The following is a 16,076-nucleotide window of genomic DNA, read 5'->3' on the forward strand; positions in this document are numbered from 1 at the left end:
GAAAGTCATCTGGGCCAATCAGTTGTTATGACTATGTAAATGTTGTAAACAGTCTTACAATACCTCATATACCATTGAATCCATATGTTGCAATAACTCAGGGAACAAAGTGGAAGTCTTCAGGTAAAGAACAGTCAAGTGATTGTGTATGGGACAAAAGGAAAACGGTTTCATCATACTGTTTCAAGCAGCAGGGACAAGTTTATTGTCACTCTTCACCCTCCACTTTCTCTTTCATAACGGATGATTGCTCACTAACCACGCCCAGCAACACGTAACTGTTCTATACCATATCCGGCTACTCACTCAACATCTTAAAGTCTAGTAGCAACTGGTAACTAACTTATAGTGCTCAACAGGCTACTGAAACAAGGGAATTCAAGAACTGTTGGTTTATTAGATAAAATTAGTTTATGACAGAGTTTCAGATTTTCATACTGGTGGGAAACCAAACACCCTAAGGCTGCAATAAAGAGCAAGCCTTCACAAATCAACTGCCAAGACTAGCCCACAAAATACACTGTGACTTCTAGGTCCTAAAAGGAAAAATTTCTATATAATTTAGCATATTTATATCCTTATTAGAATATATGGTGGTATTTAAATTCAACTTTGAATAAATGTAACTCAACATGTATTCATTCATCATGTACTCAAAACTATGGCAAAGAATCAGTTGAACTGCAGTGGATGAACCTAGACTTTGTTAAACAGAGTGAAGCAAGTCAGAAAGATAAAAACAAATATTATATATTAATGCATATACATGGAATCTAGAAAAATGGGACCGATGACTCTATGGGCAGGGCAGGAATAGAGAGGGAGACATAGAGAAGAGACTTGTAGACACAGTGGGTGAAGGAGAGGGTGGGATGAATTGACAGTGTAGCATTAAAACATACATATTACCCTGTAGCTAGTGAGAAGTTACGTAACACAGGGAGCTCAAACCAGTGCACTGTGACAAGCTGGAGGAGAGGGATGGCGGGGGAAGGGGGTAGGCCCAAGAGGGAGGGGATGTATGTATATTTATGGATGATTCATGCCATTGTACGACAGAAACCAACACAACATTGTAAAGCAATTATCCTCCAATTAAAAAAAAAAAAAAACTACGACAAATGTTATGAAACACAGCTAAGGAATTTTTCTTCCTTTACTGAAAGAAGCTTCCACGCTCATGAATTATAATTAACATCTATTTAACACCTTACTCCAATAGAATTTTTATTACTTAATTTTTAACAATTCAAATACCAAAACTAAACCTGTACTTTCAACTCAACAGGTACTTCTTAGCTTATATGTCAATGACCAAAGTATTTAGTGACATTAAATAAACATACAACATAATGTTAGTTAAAGAGAATAAGTGCCCTGATACATCTCAAATGGAGTTTTTCTGCTCAGAACATTACAAAATTTATAACACAAATAAACCTAAGAAGTTAAATAGGAAAAGGAAGCTAAAATTATTTGGTAAATGTACTATTAAAATATTTTTGGATTATTCTGTCAGTATAGTATTTTTTGAGGAATAATTCAATACAACAAGAAGCAAACAATGTAGAAAGACTCAGTGACATATAAGAATATTGTATATTTATTAACCCACCTATAAATGGGAACATGAATACAAAATAGGTTTCCTTAATAATCAATGCTTTTTCCCTAAGATTCTGATACCATTTGATCATAGGTAACATTCATTTTTTTCATGCAAACATTTTTTTAAAAAGGTATGTTCTGTTTTATGTGAGCTATTAATTTGCCTTGTTTTAGCTTTCTTAGAGCAGATGGCTTTTATTTAGAACATTATATGCAAATATGCAAATTGATTTTTCAATAATAAATGTGCCGGATACATGCATGATGCTTGGGATTCCTTTTTCTGAAGATGAATCCAAGTTCTAATTTTATAAAAAATTTTTTCAGGTACATAATATAGTAATTCAATATTTTATAGAGTATACTTCATTTAGAGCAATTACAAAACAGTGACTGTATTTTCCTGGTGCTGTATAATACATCCATTTTGCATACATATGTGTGTGGGTGTATGTGTGTATATATATATATATATATATATATATATATATATAAGCTTGTATCTCTCAATCCCATATTCTTGTCTTGCCTCTTCTCTTTCCCCCTCCCCACTGGTAACCACTAGTTTGTTCCCTATATTTCTGGGTCTCTGTTTTGTTATTTATAATCATTTGTTCTATTTTTTAGATTCCACATAGAAGTGATAACATACAGTATTTGTCTTTCCCTATGTGACTTATTTCACTGAGTGTGGTACTCTAGGTTCATGCATGTTGTTGCAAATGGCAGAATTCCATTCCTTTTGTGGCTAAATAATATTCCTCTGTGAGTGTGTGTGTATGCACAGACCTCAGCTTCTTTAGCCATTCATCTGTTGATGGACACTCACATTGCTTCCATTATCTTGGCTACTGTAAATAATGCTGCTATGGAAACATTGGGGTATATGTATTTTTTCCAGATAGTGTTTTCCTTTTCTTTGGCTATATCCCCAGCAGTGGAATTACTAGATCTTATGGGCAGGGCTACATTTACTTTTGTGAAGAATCTCCAAATTTTTTCCACAGTGGCTGCATCAGTTTACATTTCCACTATCAATATAGAAGGGTTTCCTTTTCCCCATATCCCCACAAACATTTCTTATATATGCTCATTTTAATGATAGCCATTCTGATAGGTGTGAGGAAATATCTAGCCATGGTTTCAATTTGCATTTCTCTGATGATTAGCAACTTTTGAGTCTGCTGGCCAGATGAATGTCTTCTTTGGAAAAATGTCTATTTAGGTCTTCTGCCCAGTTTTCAAAATGAGCTGCCTGTCCATTTGATATTGAGTTGTACAAGCAGTTCATATATTTTGAATATTAATCCCTGGCTGACCACGTAATTTGCAAATATTTTCTCCAGTTCAGTAAATTGCCTTTTCATTTTGTCAGTGAATTTTTTTTTTTTCTTGCTGTGCAAAAGCTTTTAACTTTAATCAGGTCCCTTCTGTTTATTTTTGCTTTTATTTCTTTTGCCATAGGAGACAGAGCCAAAATAAACATTGCTACGATTTATGTCAAAGAGTGTTTTGCTTGAGTTTTCTTCTAGGAATTTTATGGTTTCAGGTCTTACACCTAAGTCTTTAATTAATTTGGGGTTTATTTTTGCATATACCATGAGAAAATGTTCTAATATCTTGTTTTACACATAGCTGTCCAGTTTTCCCAGCACCACTTACTGAATAGACCAACTTTACTCCATTGTAAATTTTTGCCCCTTTGTCATAGATTAATTGACCACAGGTGTGTAGGTTTATTTCTAGGCTCTCTATTCTGAGCTACTGTATTGATCTGTGTGTCTGTTTCTGTAGCAAAGGTTATATTCATTTTGAATGGTAAGTGCTTTTTCCTTGGACATACATATTTAAAAGTAAACAATAAATTTATAGAATAAATTCCTAGTCTTCTTCTATCATAAACACTGACATGAAAAGAACACCTGCTAATATTTAAATATTTAGTTCTTTGAGTTTTTAAATATTGTTACCATGGGAATAATGTGTTCTTGATTATTCTAGATGCAACCCTATTAGATTTTGCCAAAGTCACTGTGGTGCTGCACAGTGACGATGATGTATGCAAAAACTTTTTGTTTCTTAAATGCCTTGTATTTTACATCTCATAGTCAAAATTTCCTACAGAATCCCCCACAAAGTTTATTTACTGCAGATTGACAGTAAGGTGGTAAGCTGGGTATAGACAATAGTGAATGCTTGCCTAACTGAAGAGTGTAAAAAGGGGGGTAAGGAGAAAAAAACCAGAATTGAAAGAGACACGTGTACCCCAATGTTCATTGCAGCACTGTTTATAATAGCCAGGACATGGAAGCAACCTAGATGTCCATCAGCAGATGAATGGATAAGAAAGCTGTGGTACATATACACAATGGAGTATTACTCAGCCATTAAAAAAAATACATTTGAATCAGTTCTAATGAGGTGGATGAAACTGGAGCTGATTATACAGAGTGAAGTAAGCCAGAAAGAAAAATACCAATACAGTATACTAATGCATATATATGGAATTTAGAAAGATGGTAATGATAACCCTGTATGCGACACAGCAAAAGAGACACAGATATATAGAACAGTGTTTTGGACTCTGTGGGAAATGGTGAGGGCGGGATGATATGGGAAAATGGCATTGAAACATGTAAATTATCATATGCGAAATGAATCGCCAGTCCAGGTTCGATGCATGATACAGGGTGTTCGGGGCTGGTTCACTGGGATGACCCAGAGGGATGGGATGGGGAGGGAGAGGAGAGGGGGTTTCAGGATGGGAAACACATATACACCCATGGTGGATTCAAGTCAATGTATGGCAAAACCACTACAATATAGTAAAGTAAATAAATTAATTAATTTTTAAAAAGTAAGGCAGCAATAATCACATGACCATGCAGACTATTTCAGGATGCATTCTGATAAATGTATTCTTTTATTTAGTTCTTTTATTTAGTCCCTTTTTGCCTCCATTTCCTCATCTGTTAAATGGTAATAATAATTTTACCTAACTCAGAGTATCATTGTAAAGATTAAACAAAATAGAACCACAATTCCTAGAACACAATAAATACTCAGTTTTAGCTACAGTAATGCGATAACAACTACCACCATCCCAGGAGTCTTTTTCTTTACAGCGAAATATGCAGTGAAATATTATACACTGCAGTGAATTTGGACAACCGTGTATACCAAAGTAACTACTACCCCCAAAGTACAGAGCATTTTCATCACCCCAGAAAAGCCCCCTAGGGCCAGTAGTGTATAGAAGGTAGCTCCTATTTGGACAATTCCAGACATCTCACCTAATTAGGCTCTTTAGTTCCTCTTTGCTCTAATGGCAAAAAGCCAAGAGGAACTGAAAGGCTTTTTGATGAGGCTGAAAGAGGAGAGTGAAAAAGCTGGCTTAAAACCCAACATTCAAATAACTAAGATCATGGCATGCAGTCCCATCACTTCATAGCAAATAGATGGGGAAAAGTGGAAACAGTGGCAGCTTTTATTTTCTTGGGCTCCAAAATCACTTCAAATGGTGACCTCAGCCATGAAATCAAAAGACACCTGCTTCTTGGAAGAAAAGCTATGACAAACCTAAATAGCATATTACAAAGCAGAGACATCACTTTGCTGACAGAAGTCCGTATAGTCAAAGCTCTTTTTCCAGTAGCCATGTATGGATGTGAGAGTTGGACCATAAAGAAGGATAAGCACCAAATAATTGATGCCTTCAAATTGTGGTACTGGAGAAGACTCTTGAGAGTTCCTTGGACTGCAAGATCAAGCCAGTGAATCCTAAAGGAAATTAAACCTGAATGTTCATTGGAGGGACTGATGCTGAAGCTAAAGCTCCAATACATTTGGCCACCTGCTGCAAAAGACTGACTCAATGGAAAAGACCCTGATGCTGGGAAAGACTGATGGCAAGAGGAGAAGAGGGCAACAGAGGATGAGATGGTTGGATGACATCACTGCCTCAATGGACATGAGTTTGACCAAACTCCAGGAGATGGTGAAGGACAGGGAAGCCTGCTGTGCTGCAGTCCATGGGGGTCTCAAAGAGTTGGATATGACTTAGTGACTGAACAACAAATATCCCCCCATCTTGTTATTAGCTTAAAGTTGGCCATGATGGAAAATCAGCACATGTTACAAAGCCATATCCCCCTGAGAGCCAGTTTACCAGCTAAATGCTGCTCATGCCCCTTCTCAGTCAATCTACAGTAATCTTAAAGAACAACTCTTTTAAAATATATTAACAAAGACCTTAAGATGTGCTATATCATGTTTCCAAGATAGAGAATCTCAGATCAAGATATCTGATTCCAAATTTTATGCTTTCACCTCCTTTTATGCTTCATTAAGACAATAGGACACAGATACAAAATTGCAAAGTGTCATAAAGTATTATAATAATGGGGACAAACACTGCAAAGTTTATGATAGAAAATGGGAAAGAGGGGGGCGGTCCTAAGATGGTGGAGGAATAGGACAGGGAGACCACTTTCTCCCTCACAAATTCATCAAAAGAACATTTCAATGCTGAGTAAATTCCACAAAACAACTGAATGCTGGCAGAGGACATCAGGCACCCAGAAAAGCAGATCACTGCCTTCAAAAACAGGTAGGAAAAAATATAAAAGATGAAAAAAAAAGAGACAAAAGAGGTAGGGAGGGAGCTCTGTCCCATGAAGGGAGTCTTAAAAAGAGAGAAGTTTCCAAACACCGGGAAACACTCTCCCTGCCGAGTCTGTGGCGAGCCTTGGAAGCACAGAGGGCAACATAACAGGGAGGAAAAACAAATAAATAATTAAAATCCACAGATTACGAGCCCAACGGTAACTCCCCCAGTGGAGAAGCAGCACAGACACCTGCATCCGCCACTAGCAAGCAGGGGCTGGACAGGGAGGCACGGGCTGCAGTGCTTAGAGTAAGGATCTGCCCGAATGCCCTGAGTGTATGTAGTCAGAGTGAACTAACTTGGCTAGCAAACCAGACTGTGGGATAGGTACCCGGTGAAAAGCTCTAACATAAGACACCGCCAGGACTGCAAATAGAACAAAGGATGGAACAGAATTAGCCGGCTGCAGACCATCCCCCTCCAGTGACAGGCAGCCAGAGCTGAAGGGCCAGAAGGGGGCAATCACAGCCCCAAGGAGACATTAACTTCCAAACTGCAAGCAGACTTCTTTGCTAACTAAGACTTCTTGGGGTTCTGGACAGGCACCATCTGCCTAAGAAGGGGCACCAATTGTACACCCAGAAAACTGAGCAGCAGGGATGGGAAAGGTGATAAGTCGCAGCAACCGCTCTCACCAAACACCCTAGCTACTCGGACCCGGGAAGGGCACAAAACGCAGGCCCAACTGAGTCTGTGCCTCTGAGGACCACCTGAGTACCTGAGCCTGAGCGGCTTAGACCAGGGAGGTGGATGCAGCCCAGGGCCAGCCTCAGACGGTTCCCGGCGGAGCAACCTAGAGCCTGAGCTGTGCGCGCCGTAAGTGAGGGCAGGCCCAGCGGGGCTGAGACGGGAGCACACGCCAGTGTTATTTGTTTGCAGCATCCCTTCCTCCCCACAGTGTGACTGAACAAGTGAGCCTAAAAAAAAGAAGTGTCCACCACCGCCCACCTTGTGTCAGAGCGGAAAACAGACACTGAAGAGACCAGCAAACAGAAGAAGCTAAACAGAGGGAACCGCCTTGGAAGTGACAGGTGCAATAGATTAAAACCCTGTTGTTAGTACCGACTACATAGGAAGGGGCCTACAGGTCTTGGGAAATATAAGCCGGGCCAAGGAACTATCGGAAAATGAACTGACCCCACACTGCCCACAACAACATCAGAGAAAGTCCCAGATATACCTTCACTATTTTCACGATCATTCTTTTTTTTGTTTGTTTTTTCTTCTTTTCTTTTTCTTCTTTTTTTAACATTTAAAAATTTTTAAGCTCTCTATTTCTCCTTTAATTTTTATTTTTATAACCTACTATTACTTAAAAAAAGACCCTATTTTTAAAGCAAACACCATATATATATTTTTTGTGGTTGTTGTTGTTTTTCAATAATTCTTGTGACTTTGGTTTTTTCTTTCTTCTTCTTCTTTTTAATATTGTATTTTTGAAGATCCAACCTCTACTCTAGATTTTTAATCTTTGATTTTTGGTATTTGTTATCAATTTTGTACCTTTAAAAACCCAATCTTCAGTACCCATTTTTACTTGAGAGTGAGATTACTGGCTTGACTGCTCTCTCCTCCTTTGGACTCTCCTTATTCTCCACCAGGTTGCCTCTGTCTCCTCCCTCCTCCTTCTCTTCTCTACTCAACTCTGTGAATCTCTGTGTGTTCCAGGTACTGGCTGGATCTGTCTCTCTCCTTTTCTTTTGCCTCTTTTATCTTCCTGGCCACCTCTGTCTCCTTCCTCCCTCTCCTCTTCTCTGTATAACTCTGTGAACTTCTCTGAGCGGTCCAGACAGTGGAGCACACATAAGGAAGTGATTACTGGCTAGCTTGCTCTCTCCTCTTTTGATCCCACCTCATCTCATTCCAGTCACCTCTAACTCACCCCTCCCTCTTCTCTTCTCCATGTAACTCAGTGAACCTCTCTGGGTGTCCCTCAATGTGGAGAAACTTTTCATCTTTAACCTAGATGTTTTATCATTGGTGCTGTATAGATGGAGAAGTCTTGAGGCTACTGTAAAAATAAAACTGAAAACCAGAAGCAGGAGGCTTAAGTCCAAATCCTGAGAACATCAGAGAACTCCTGACTCCAGGGAACATTAATCGATAGGAGCTCATCAAACACCTCCATACCTACACTGAAACCAAACACCACCCAAGGACCAACAAGTTCCAGAGCAAGACATACCACGTAAATTCTCCAGCAACACAGGAACACACCCCTGAGCTTCAATATACAGGCAGCTCAAAGTTACTCCAAAACCACTGACATCTCATAACTCATTATTGGACACTTCATTGCACTCCAGAGAGAAGAAATACAGCTTCACCCACCAGAACTCCGACACAAGCTTCCCTAACCAAGAAAACTTGACAAGCCACTGATACAACCCCACCCAAAGTGAGGAAACTCCATAATAAAGAGAACTCCACAAACTGCCAGAATACATAAAGGCCATCTCAAACGCAGCAATATAAGCAAGATGAAGAGACAGAGGAATACACAGCAGGTAAAGGAACAGGATAAATGCCCACCAAACCAAACAAAAGAGGAAGAGATAGGGAATCTACCTGGGAAAGAATTCCGAATGATAGTGAAAATGATCCAAAATCTTGAAATCAAAATGGAATCACAGATAAATATAGCCTGGAGACAAGGATTGAGAAGATGCAAGAAGGGTTTAACAAGGACATAGAAGAAATAAAAAAGAGTCAATATATAATGAATAATGCAATAAATGAGATCAGAAATGCTCTGGAGGCAACAAATAGTAGAATAACGGAGGCAAAAGATAGGATTAGTGAAATAGAACATAGAATGGTAGAAATAAATAAATCAGAGAGGAAAAAATAAAAACTAATTAAAAGAAATGAGGACAATCTCATAGACCTCTGAGACAATATGAAACACTCCAACATTCGAATTATAGGAGTCCCAGAAGAAGAAGACAAAAAGAAAGACCATGAGAAAATACCTGAGGAGATAATAGTTGAAAACTTCCCTAAAATGGGGAAGGAAATAATCACCTAAGTCCAAGAAACCCAGAGAGTCCCAAACAGGATAAACCCAAGGCGAAACACCCCAAGACACATATTAATCAAATTAACAAAGATCAAACACAAAGAACAAATATTAAAAGCAGCAAGGGAAAAATAACAAATAACACACAAGGGGATTCCCATAAGGATGACAGCCGATCTATCAATAGAAACTCTTCAGGAGGGAATGGCAAGACATACTTAAAGTGACGCAAGAAAATAACCTACAGCCCAGATACTGTACCCAGCAAGGACCTCATTCAAATATGAAGGAGAAATCAAAAGCTTTACAGACAAGCAAAAGCTGAGAGAATTCAGCACCACCAAACCAGCTCTCCAACAAATGCTCAAGGATATTCTCTAGACAGAAAACACAATAAGTGTGTATAAACCTGAACTCAAAACAATAAGGTAAATGGCAATGGGATCATACTTGTCAATAATTAGCTTAAACATAAATGGGTTGAATGCCCCAACCAAATAACAAAGACTGGCTGAATGGATACAAAATAAGACCCCTATATATGTTGTCTCAGAGAAAGCAATGGCACCCCACTCCAGTACTCTTGCCTGAAAAATCCCATGGATGGAGGAGCCTGGTGGGCTGTGGTCCATGGTGTCACTAAGAGTCAGACACGACTGAGCGAATTCACTTTCACTTTTCACTTTCATGCATTGGAGAAAGAAATGGCAACCTACTCCAGTGTTCTTGCCTGGAGAATCCCAGGGACGGCGGAGCCTGGTGGGCTGCTGTCTACAGGGCTGCACAGAGTCAGACACGACTGAAGTGACTTAGCAGCAGCAGCATGTGTTGTCTACAAGAGACCCACCTCAAAAGAAGGGACACATACAGACTGAAAGTGAAGGGCTGGAAAAAGATATTCCATGCAAATAGAGACCAAAAGAAAGCAGGAGTAGCAATACTCATATCAGATAAAATAGACTTTAAAACAAAGGCTGTGAAAGGAGACAAAGAAGACCACTAAACAATGATCAAAGGATCAATCCAAGAAGAAGATATAACAATTCTAAATATATACGCACGCAACATAGGAGCACGCAATATGTAAGACAAATGCTAACAAGTATGAAAAGGGAAATTAACAATAACACAATAATAGTGGGAGACTTTAATACCCCACTCACACCTATGGACAGATCAACTAAACAGAAAATTAACAAAGAAACGCAAACTTTAAATGATACAATAGACCAGTTAGACCTAATTGATATCTATAGGACATTTCACCCCAAAACAATGAATTTCACCTTTTTCTCAAGTGCTCATGGAATCTTCTCCAGGATAGATCACATCCTGGGCCATAAATCTAGCCTTGATAAATTCAAAAAAATTGAAATCATTCCAAGCATCTTTTCTGACCATAATGCATTAAGATTAGGTCTCAATTACAGGAGAAAAAATATTAAAAATTCCAACATATGGAAGCTGAATAACACGCTTCTGAATAACCAACAAATCACAGAAGAAATCAAAAAAGAAATCAAAATATGCATAGAAATGAATGAAAATGAAAACACAACACCCCAAAACCTGTGGGACACTATAAAAGCAGTGCTAAGGGGAAAGTTCATAGCAATACAGGCATACCTCAAGAAACAAGAAAAAAGTCAAATAAATAACCTAAGTCTATACCTAAAGCAACTAGAAAAGGAAGTAATGGAGAACCCAAGAGTTAGTAGAAGGAAAGAAATGTTAAAAATTAGGGAAGAAATAAATGCAAAAGAAACAAAAGAGAGAAACCATAGCAAAAATCAACAAAGCCAAAAGCTGGTTGTTTGAAAGGATAAATAAAATTGACAAACCATTAGCCAGACTCATCAAGAAACAAAGGGAGAAAAATCAAATCAATAAAATTAGAAATGAAAATGGAGAGATCACAACAGACAACACAGAAATACAAAGGATCATAAGAGACTACTATCAGCAATTATATGCCAATAAAATGGACAACGTGGAAGAAATGGACAAATTCTTAGAAAAGTACAACTTTCCAAAACTGAACCAGGAAGAAATAGAAAATCTTAACAGACCCATCACAAGCATGGAAATTGAAACTGTAATCAGAAATCTTCCAGCAAACAAAAGCCCAGGTCCAGACGGCTTCACAGCTGAATTCTATCAAAAATTTAGAGAAGAGCTAACACCTATCCTACTCAAACTCTTCCAGAAAATTGCAGAGGAAGGTAAACTTCCAAACTCATTCTATGAGGCCACCATCACCCTAATACCAAAACCTGACAAAGATGTCACAAAAAAAAGAAAACTACAGGCCAATATCACTGATGAACATAGATGCAAAAATCCTTAACAAAATTGTAGCAATCAGAATCCAACAACACATTAAAAAGATCATCCACCATGATCAAGTGGGCTTTATCCCAGGGATGCAAGGATTCTTCAAAATCTGCAAATCAATCAATGTAATTCATCACATTAACAAATTGAAAAATAAAAGCCATATGACTATCTCAATAGATGCAGAGAAAGCCTTTGACAAAATTCAACATCCATTTATGATAAAAACTCTCCAGAAAGGAGGAATAGAAGGAACATACTTCAACATAATAAAAGCTATATATGACAAACCCACAGCAAACATTATCCTCAATGGTGAAAAATTGAAAGCATTTCCCCTAAAGTCAGGGACAAGACAAGGGGGCCCACTTTCACCCCTACTATTCAACATAGTTCTGGAAGTTTTGGCCACAGCAATCAGAGCAGAAAAAAAATAAAAGGAATCCAAATTGGAAAAGAAGAAGCAAAATTCTCACTGTTTGCAGATGACATGATCCTCTACATGAAAAACCCTAAAGACTCCACCAGAAAATTACTAGAGCTAATCAATGAATATAGTAAAGTTGCAGGATATAAAATCAACACACAGAAATCCCTTGCATTCCTATACACTAATAATGAGAAAGTAGAAAAAGAAATTAAGGAATCAATTCCATTCACCATTGTAACAAAAATAATAAAATACTTAGGAGTATATCTACCTAAAGAAACTAAAGACCTATATATAGAAAACTATAAAACACTGGTGAAACAAATCAAAGAGGACACTAATAGATGGAGAAATATACCATGTTCATGGATTGGAAGAATCAATATAGTGAAAATGAGTATACTACCCAAAACAATCTACAGATTCAATGCAATCCCTATCAAGCTACCAGCGGTATTTTTCACAGAGCTAGAACAAATAATTTCATAATTTGTATGGAAATACAAAAAAACCTCGAATAGCCACAGCAATCTTGAGAAAGAAGAATGGAACTGGAGGAATCAACCTGCCTGACTTCAGGCCCTACTACAAAGCCACAGTCATCAAGACAGTACAGTACTGGCACACAGACAGAAATATAGATCAATGGAACAAAATAGAAAGCCCAGAGATAAATCCACACACCTATGGACACCTTATCTTCGACAAAGGAGGCAAGAATATACAATGGATGAAAGACAATCTCTTTAACAAGTGGTGCTGGGAAAACTGGTCAACCGCTTGTAAAAGAGTGCAACTAGAACACTTTCTAACACCATTCACAAAAATAAACTCAAAATGGATTAAAGATCTAAACATAAGACCAAAAACTATAAAACTCCTAGAGGAGAATATAGGCAAAACACTCTCTGACATAAATCACAGCAGGATCCTCTATGATCCACCTCCCAGAATTCTGGAAATAAAAGCAAAAATAAACAAATGTGATCTAATTAAAATTAAAAGCTTCTGCACAACAAAGGAAAGTATAAGCAAGGTGAAAAGACAGCTTTCAGAATGGGAGAAAATAATAGCAAATGAAGCAACTGACAAGCAGCTAATCTTAAAAATATACAAGCAACTTATGCAGCTCAATTCCAGAAAAATAAATGACCCAATCAAAAAATGGGCCAAAGAACTAAATAGACATTTCTCCAAAGAAGACATACAGATGGCTAACAAAGACATGAAAAGATGTTCGACATCACTCAATATCAGAGAAATGCAAATCAAGACCACAACGAGGTACCATTTTACACCAGTCAGAATGGCTGCAATCTAAAAATCTACAAGCAATAAGTGCTGGAGAGGGTGTGGAGAAAAGGGAACCCTCTTACACTGTTGGTGGGAATGCAAACTAGTACAGCCACTATGAAGAACAGTGTGGAGATTCCTTAAAAAACTGGAAATAGAACCGCCTTATGACCCAGCAATCCCACTGCTAGGCATACACACTGAGGAAACCAGAATTGAAAGAGACACGTGTACCCCAATGTTCATTGCACCACTGTTTATAATAGCCAGGACATGGAAGCAACCTAGACGTCCATCAGCAGACGAATGGATAAGAAAGCTGTGGCACATATACACAATGGAATATTCCTCAGCCATTACAAAGAATACATTTGAATCAGTTCTAATGAGGTGGATGAAACTGGAGCCAATTATACAGAGTGAAGTAAGCCAGAAAGAAAAACACAAATACAGTATACTAACACATATATATGGAATTTAGAAAGATGGTAATGATAACCCTGTATGTGAGACAGCAAAAGAGACACAGATGTATAGAACAGACTTTGGGACTCTGTGGGAGAGGGAGAGGGTGGGATGATTTGGGAGAATGGCATTGAAACATGTATACTATCATGTAAGAAACGAATCGCCAGTCTAGGTTCGATACCGGATACAGGATGCTTGGGGCTGGTGCACTGGGATGACCCAGAGAGATGATATGGGGAGGGTGATAGGAGGGGGGTTCAGGCTTGGGAACTCATGTACACCCATGGCTGATTCATGTCAATGTATGGCAAAACCAATACAGTATTGTAAAGTAAAAATAAATAAATAAAACAGAAAAAGAAAATGGGAAAAAATGATATACATGGGCTTAAGGAGCCCATGGAGGAAGCAGGACCAAACATGGCTTCAAAGATGGATGAAACATGATTAGAAGAAGGCCATTCAGTGCAGGTGGACTTAAAAAAATAGTCCCACAGTAACTCACTGAGTTGTAAATATCAAATGTGTACAGGTTGTTGTATATCAGTTATACCTCACTATGACTATTCTTAATAAAGAAGGAGTGTACAGTGGCAATAAAATGTCTGTGTATGGTTAAGAATAGGACTTATGAAGGAGGATGATTCACCATAGAGATGAGGTCTCTACAGTAGGTTAATAACAACTTCATAACTGGTGCACACTTATATTTTTAAATCTTCAGAATGTATTTTATAGTACCAAAAGCTTTAGTTGAATACAATTTTGATGGAGCCATACATTACGTGCATGCTTATTCACTCAGTCATGTTTGACTCTTTTCAACCCTTTGGACTGTAGTCCACTAGGCTCATCTGACCATGGGATTTTTCAGGCAAGAATCCTGGAATAGGTCGTCATTTCCTCCTCTAGGGGATCTTCCCAATCCAGTTATCAAATCTGTGTCTTCTGTGTTTCCTATATTGTAGTCAGATTCTTTACCCACTGAGTCATCAAGGAAGCCAAAGGTCATATATGGGCAGGGAGAAATGCAATGCTTTGCTTCCTAAGAAAGCTAGTATTCAGTTAAATATACTTACATCACCTCAACTTTTTATGCCAGCAATTATTTAAAAATTCACAATCTTGCTGTATTATAAACAGTCAAATACTGAGTTTTAAAAGTTGTTCATACACTTTTAAAGTTAATACAGGAATTTAACCTTTTTTCTTACTTGTGGCATTTGTAATAGTTGTTGTTATTAATTTATCTAAGAAAAACTTTCTAAATATAAAAGTAAACACCACATAAAATATGTTCATTTACACACTTTTCATAATTGTAAAAAATAAAAATAGTCTAATGGCCCTCAAATCTGTAATGTTGTAGAGAAAAGATAATAGATAACCATGGTTAATAATGTGCATAAACAATATGTAATGTTCTCTTTACAATGCTAAGTTTAAAAATGTGAAGAAAAACTGCAAAATGTAAAATTAGTTATAACTAGTTATTAAAATCATGCATAAGATAGGTAAAAAGAGAAGATACCAAAATGTTTTATTTCTGTTATATTAAGGACTTTAAAAATTATTTTTCACTTTATTCTTTTCCAAATGTTAAATGATATCTATATATTACTTTTGTATCTAGAAACAATATATGTTTTTAAATATATCATTTGTGCCTGTTTTGTTTTCACTTAGTATCATTTAACTTGTTTTCAGCCACCAGAATGATAGGGTAAGAATGCTTCAAAATGCAAACACAGGCCAAGAATAACATTTGAATCCATTATTAGGCCAAGAAAAAAATAGTTTTAATAATTAAATTGGTAGTAATGGAAGATATTTATTGACTGCTTGCTATGAACTGCACACCATCAATGTTTTATATATTTAAAAGGCTCATTTAATTTGGACAATAAATAGTTGGTGTAGGTCAACCAGTATTCTTATTTCCTGTGACTCAGTTTCCACATCTATAAAACTGAGATAATAACAGTACTATCTCATATGATCAATGTATTGGATGAATCCATGTATGTACAAGAACCATGTATGTACAAGAACTCAGCAAAGTGCCTGGACATCTGGCAAACACCTTGCAATGGCTCTCTATCATCATCATCAACATCATCAATCATTGAACAACTTAAGCTGAGATTTACAGAGGTTATGATGTAACTTGTTCAAATTTTGGCCTATTTAACCATAGAGTCTAAGCCCTTAGACTCAATAATAAAAGCAGTAAAAAAATAAATCTTTCAATATAAAAA

General features: G+C 37.4%; 1 protein-coding gene across 2 annotated transcripts in view; it reads right to left on the bottom strand.

Moving 5' to 3' along the window:
• The window catches only part of GRM5 (glutamate metabotropic receptor 5), a 622,492-nt gene that overhangs the window by 590,137 nt on the left and 16,279 nt on the right, over nt 1–16,076 (bottom strand). The gene's annotated exons all lie outside the window — the stretch shown is intronic.

The sequence above is a fragment of the Capricornis sumatraensis genome, chromosome 8 (genome assembly GCF_032405125.1).
Source record: "Capricornis sumatraensis isolate serow.1 chromosome 8, serow.2, whole genome shotgun sequence".
NCBI classification, from domain to species: domain Eukaryota; kingdom Metazoa; phylum Chordata; class Mammalia; order Artiodactyla; family Bovidae; genus Capricornis; species Capricornis sumatraensis.